The sequence below is a fragment of the Macaca nemestrina genome, chromosome 6 (assembly GCF_043159975.1).
Source record: "Macaca nemestrina isolate mMacNem1 chromosome 6, mMacNem.hap1, whole genome shotgun sequence".
In the NCBI taxonomy this organism is placed as follows: domain Eukaryota; kingdom Metazoa; phylum Chordata; class Mammalia; order Primates; family Cercopithecidae; genus Macaca; species Macaca nemestrina.
The window spans coordinates 116,603,413-116,609,412 of record NC_092130.1 but is presented as its reverse complement, the minus strand read 5'-3'; the positions used below and the strand labels follow the sequence as shown (position 1 = coordinate 116,609,412).

The 6,000-nt window shown below is 43.3% G+C and overlaps 1 long non-coding RNA gene across 4 annotated transcripts in view; it reads right to left on the bottom strand.

Moving 5' to 3' along the window:
• Positions 1-1,982: 1,982 nt before the first annotated feature.
• Positions 1,983-6,000, bottom strand: part of LOC105499425 (uncharacterized) — a 29,614-nt gene continuing 25,596 nt past the window's right edge. For 3 of the 4 annotated variants that reach the window (XR_011624977.1, XR_011624976.1, XR_011624974.1), the window contains exons 4-5: positions 4,189-4,294; positions 1,983-3,474 (exon numbers count right to left, since the gene is read on the bottom strand). This is a non-coding gene — a long non-coding RNA (uncharacterized lncRNA). The remainder of the gene's footprint in view (positions 3,475-4,188; positions 4,295-6,000) is intronic. The other variant, XR_011624975.1, reaches the window with a different exon arrangement.

The window sequence follows — 6,000 nt, the reverse complement described above, 5'->3', positions numbered from 1 at the left end:
ATTGTCCCTGCTCAGTTCCATTATCCCAAGGAGCAGCCTCCTCTGACGTTATCGCAAGTGACCTTGAGCTGCCCAAGAAAAATGCTGTGTCTGTTCTAATGTTCTTGGCGACCAGAATTCCCCCAGAGGAGCAATTGCGTCAAGGATGAATAAGATCAAGAGCAGCAAAAATCACATCATTCATCCGGTACAGAGGGAGGATTTCAGGCTGGATTTTATGTGGTTAGGTTGCAAGTTATTTTGTTTTTTGAAAATGATTTACTGCTTGGGAAGGTGAAGTGTAGCCTTAAAGTATTCTGTGATGACACCCTGGCCCCAGAGGAGAGCCCTGGCAAATGCTCAGGGGACCCTCCCTCCTAGCCTTTTTTAGTGATGACTGTTGATGTGGAGAACGCAGGAGGCACAGTCTTCTTGGCAATGTGTTTCTGCTGTCGTCACACTGTGCACTTTAAGTACGGATTTCTATTTCACTTTTCCTCTGCACCCGCCCATCTCAGTCTTGCGTCTGATGCCCGTCCCCCCCGCCCCTCCCCCGTGTTGCTGGCTTCTTTCTCCACCCCTGTGTGTTCTTTGGGCGACTTGATTTTCACTCTCTCTTTCAACCTTTGCCACGCCATGAGCTTACCTTTCTCGCCTCTCTGACTTGCCCTCGGTCTAAAGGCCAGACCTATGAAACTGTGGCCTGAGGAAGCTCACAGATGGCACCCCCAAGGAACAATGGGATAAATGCTGCATGTGGCAGAAGTCACCACCAGATGGCACTCTGCTAAATTCCTTGCACATCTCGGCTCTGATGAGAAATTACCAACTGGTTATTATACCAAAAAAAAATCACTGAAAAGCATCATGAGAAGTCACTCAGCCCAGTGACCTCCAAATGTTTTTCATTTCTGACCCATATCAGTAAAACTTTTTGATCATGCACATCCACATGGACTTATTTGTAAATATAGATGTACTACTACTCTCAGTCTGTATTAAATATTAGCAAAACGCAATAAAATATGTTTACATAAAAATCAAAGTTCTATACATAGACATTCTAATACTTTCCTCCTGTACTACAATAGTTTTATATACATCCAAAGGTATATAAAATTGATTTAGCTCATATTTCTCTTCTTCAAAAGTACTTTTTTTTTTTTTTTTATAAAACAAGTTTTGTTTTGCTTTGTTTTTCGTTTTGTGAGATGGTGTCTTGCTCTGTTGCCCAGGCTGGAGTACACTGGTGCGATCTTGGCTCACTGCAACCTCTGCCTCCTGGGTTCAAACAATTCTCCTGCCTCAGCCTCCCGAGTAGCTGGTACTACAGGCGTGCACCACCACACCCAGCTAATTTTTTGTATTTTTAGTAGAGACAGCGTTTTGCCATATTGGCCAGGCTGGTCTCAAACTCCTGGCCTCAAGTGATCTGCCCACTTCGGCCTCTCAAAGTGCTGGGATTACAGGTGTGAGCCACCATGCCCGGCCCAAAACAAGTATGTTTTTTAGCATGTACTGTGTACTCAGCACTGTAGAAGGGACAAAAAATGGCTCAAATTGATTAAAATATTCTCCATCTACCAAGTTCACATACTATAGCTGTTGAGGCAAGACATTATAATAGATGTCAAAGAGTCAGAGTATAAAACAATATGCATTGTTCTCACTTATAAGTGGGAGCTGAACCAATTGAACACATAGACACGGGGAGGGTAACAACACACACAGGGGCCTGTCAGAAGGGCAGGGGGAGGGAGAGCATCAGAAAAAACAGCTAGTGCACGCGGGGCTTAACACCTAGGTGATGGGTTGATATTGCACAGATATTGCAGCCCAGATATTGCACAGTACACTTCTTCTGTCTCCAGTGACCCACCAAGACACCATGGCACATATTTACTTATGTAAAACACCTGCACATCCTGTACATGTACCCTGGAACGTAAAAAAAAAATCTTGAAAAAAAGAAAAAAGTAAAGAGAGACGGGGGAAAAATGTGTATATCAGCCAGGAATGTCATTGTGAACAATGTAAGCCACTCTTACTATTTTAAGCAAAAAGGAATTTATTAGGTGGCTTATAGAATTTCTTGCAGGACCAGTAAGCCAGGGTTAGATAATGTGCAGCAGCCGGAAGAAATAATCAACCACCCAAGGGACATTCCGGTGGAAATCACTGATGCAGTTGCCCATCACTCTGCACCAGTGACACCAGGGACCAGAGAGTGCAAACCCTGCTAAAGATACCAAGGGGAAGCATGCTTTGGCTACCCCACTTGCAAAGAAAGCTGAGCTCTCTGAGCAGATGCAGCCACAGGCTACCATGAAGGAAGAAGAGACCAATGCAAAGCCAGGGCTTCCGCCTTCACCGTAGCATGTGGCTGCATCTGCTCTACAGAACCTAGCCTGTAGCCACAACCAGGCATCAGGGGGATCTCTCTAACTCTCCTACCTCAGCTGTGAACAAAGGAAAAAGAGACTGGAAGGGATGTTGAAGGAATCTGTGCATAGAATCTGTTACAATAGTTCCCATTTGAGGAGAAAGGCCGATGCATACTTTAAGCTCTCACATGAAAAATTCTGGGAGGCTAGTTCAGGACCTGTCATTGCTACATGGCTGGGTTCTTGGATTTCAGCCTAAGTCAGCTATGAGTTCCTGCTACAACAGGTAAGCTCTGAAGCGCTTCCTACCTGAGGCAATTTTTTGTCTCCCCATTGCATATCTGACTTTCACTGCTGCATTTTAACTTCCAAATTCTCCTTGGTCTCTGTTCCTATTTATCTGCCTGAATTTTAAACTCAGTTTTATATAAACCCCATTTCTTCCTGATCCCTACCTTTTCCCTGCAAACAGATATTTGTTTCACTGCTTCATCTGACATTTGGCTTTTACCCAGTCCCTTGTCTTGCTCACCATCTTCCCTAGACATTAGCTGAATCTCCTGCTTATCTTCATCTCAATACACATGGCTCTGCTTCAGTCAGAGACCAAAAGAAATAGGGCTCTGGGAATGGGGGTTATATGTAAAATTGGAAAAACGAATACTCAATGAGGACAATTGAAGACAGGGGTGTCTTTGGCTGACTGGAGAGCAGCTCATATTAGAAGAATGAAAGGGTCTATGTAAGCAAAAGAAAAAAGAAAGGTCTTTATAAGGAAGGTAAGGTAAACACTACAATATACCAAAAGCCAAGGAACTCCTGACATCTTAGATAGACTTAGATGTTGTGACACAGAGTGCTAAAAGTAAATTAGGCAGCTCAAAATTGATTTCTTTTCCATAAAACTCCAAGCTGATATTGTAGCTTTTCTCCTCAAAGTTGTCAAGAGTCCAGGCTTCAGTGCATGTCTTCCAACTCACAATGTCTACCATCTTGTCCAACAAGAAGGAATTGAAAAGGAGAGGGTACACAATTCCCTTTGGAGGCACAACCCAGATATTGCCTTATACACTTCTTCTGTATCCAGTGACACACAAAGCTGCAAAGGAAGCTGAGAAATAGGGCTTCTGTTAGCTATATAGCCAGCTAGAACTTCTGTTCATATGTAAAAAGGAAAGAACGAAGATTGGAGGATAACTAACCCTCTCTGCCACATTTAGTGTGGTGTGACTAGGCTACTACAGAAATTCTCGAGGAAAGAGTGCTACTGTCTCACAGAATGAGGCTGAACAAGAGCGTCTTCTCCAGAGGAAGTCTGAAGCAAGATAGCCAGTGCCTTCCTAGGAAACATCATAGTTACTGACGTGCACAGTCCTTTCATATGGGATTAAAGGCATATGAGTGAATGCAAGGTGACATTGCACCACCAGTCTCCATTCACCCAACCTCTGCCCCAATTCACAGCCTGCAGTGAGAGCCTATGGAGCACTTCAGAGTTCTGCATCTGGTCACCCAGGTCCAGGTTCAAATCCCAGTTCTCCAGTCAACCACCTGTGTGCACTTGAGCAATTTACCCTTTCTCCCTGTGCTTCCTGCAATAGTTTGAATATTCGACTGCTCCAATCTCAAGTTGAAATTTGATCCCCAATGTTGGAGGTGGGGCCTAATGGAGCGTGTTTGGGTCATGGGGCAGATCCCTCATAAATAGATTATTGCCCTCCCTCCCTTTAGGATGGGGGGGGGTTCTCACTTTGTTCCCAAGACAGCTGGTTGTTAAAAAGAGCCTGGCACCACCTTCCTCTCTCTCTCTTGCTCCCTCTCTTACCATGTGATTTTTGTACTTGACAGCTCTGCTTCACCTTCCACCAAGAGGGGGAGCTTCCAGAGGCCCTCATCAGAAGTGTATGTTGGTGCCATGCTTTTTGTACATCCTGCAGAACCATAAGCCAAATAAATCTCTTTTCTTTATAAATTACTCAGTGTGAGGTATTCCTTTTCAGCAACACAAACAGACTAAGACACTTCCGTTTCCTTGTCTATAAAAGAGATGGTAATAGTGCCTACCTCATAAAGGTTGTTCTGAGGATTAAATGAGCTAATGCACATGTATGTTGGAAGGTAGTTAAAAATAAAACTTTGGGTAGTTCAATGCATACCTTCATCAATAAATGTTGATAAAATATAAAACCATCTAACAATGGAACTCTCCAATTGTTTAAAATCCATCTGAGGAATTCCCAGTTCCACCAATGACCATGGACACACTTGCTATGATGGTTACAATTGGCATCCACAGGAGCATTATCAATAAACCTATGTTTTAACACCCAAGCTGCTCTTAATATCCTGGCTTACACTGCCACCCGACCCAAAGCATCTGAATAAAACCCTGAAAGAATAAGCACCTATATCACTTGTACCCTTCCAACAAATCCCAGCAGCTTGCTGCGTTTGTTAAGAATCTACAAAAATAATTCTCAGAGGTAGAGGAGGAGGATAGAGATCCCCTTAAAGGAACTTCTCAGAATCATCTGGGGTGCTTTTCAACTGCATACTATATAATTGCCCCAGAGATTATAATCCCCATTTACCCACTCATTAATGACATGTTGGAGACAGCTCCTACCAGCTCACAAGAGCAGATTGTACACACCTTTTTCCAACTTTGTATGCAGTGACATCCCATTGGTAGCTTGAAATCAGATACAGTGTGGTTATTTACAACATAGAACATAGAACATAGAACACTCCTCTCTGAAGAGCTTTTTTTTTTTTTTTTTTTTTTTTTTTTTTTTTTTTTTGAGACAGAGTCTTGCTCCATTGCCCAGGTTGGAGTGCAGTGGTACGATCTCAGCTCACTGCTGCAAACCCTGCCTCCCGTGTTCACGCCATTCTCTTGCCTCAGCCCCCTGAGTAGCTGGGACTATGGGCACCTGCCACCACGCTGGGCTAATTTTTTTGTATTTTTAGTGGAGAAGGGGTTTCACCATGTTAGCCAGGATGGTCTCAATCTCCTGACCTCGTGATCTTCCCACCTCAGCCTCCCAAAGTGTTGGGATTACAGGCGTGAGCCACCGCGCCCGGCCAACACAACTTTTCTATGGCTCACTATGCTGTTTCTGATCGTCTTTGTGTCTTCTTGCTTTTTTTCTCCAGTGCTGATTCTCCCGATATTTTCCCAGTCCAAATTCTTGACTTGCAACCTAGTTATTATCATCATCTCTCCTTTCACAGAGCTTTTTGTGTAAAGTCACATCACAGGTCTAGGGCAGTCTGAAGACTGGTAGTTTTTGTGCTATGTCAGGTCATGTGGCCGGAACATTGCTGGTCCTAGTGGAACTACTACTTGGGGCTCCTTTTTTCAGTGGGGCAGGCTTTCTCAAAGGGACTGAAGATGTCACACAATGGCTGTCTGCCATAAACATTGTTTTCAATGAAAACTCTCATGGCTCCAGCAATTTCTTGTCCCACATGTATTACATTAATCTGACATAAGAATGATTGATGACTCATTCACTTTATGATATTTCCTATTTGTGATCTATTAAGTTTTTTAAAGAAAAATATGCAGGTGGAATAGAGAAGATTATATTTCTTTACTCTCAAAGGAACATCATTGCAAGAAAGAGAATGCCAT